This window comes from Terrapene carolina, unplaced genomic scaffold, assembly GCF_002925995.2.
Source record: "Terrapene carolina triunguis isolate 2854851 unplaced genomic scaffold, T_m_triunguis-2.0 Scaffold641, whole genome shotgun sequence".
Taxonomy (NCBI): Eukaryota; Metazoa; Chordata; order Testudines; family Emydidae; genus Terrapene; species Terrapene triunguis.
The window spans coordinates 1125050-1125261 of NW_020664992.1; the positions used below are offsets into that span (position 1 = coordinate 1125050).

Genomic DNA, 212 nt, shown 5'->3' on the forward strand with positions numbered 1-212 from the left:
GGGGGGCTGCTCACTCCACCCTCAGTTCCGATGTTGATTATTATTTAATAGGGATGAAATATTCATTGGCTGTGGGAGAAGCAGCAGACAAGCTCCCCCTCCCCCCACACACCGTAAACCTGGGGGCAGGAGAGACCCCACCATCCAAAAAGCTTCACCAGGTGGGAAGGGTGTACACCCAGCCTGTCCCAGCAGGGGGCGCTGCAGCGGGC

General features: G+C 58.0%; 1 protein-coding gene across 1 annotated transcript in view; it reads right to left on the reverse strand.

Moving 5' to 3' along the window:
• CACNB3 (calcium voltage-gated channel auxiliary subunit beta 3) overlaps positions 1-212 on the reverse strand; it is a 25561-nt gene that overhangs the window by 16814 nt on the left and 8535 nt on the right. The window lies entirely within an intron of this gene.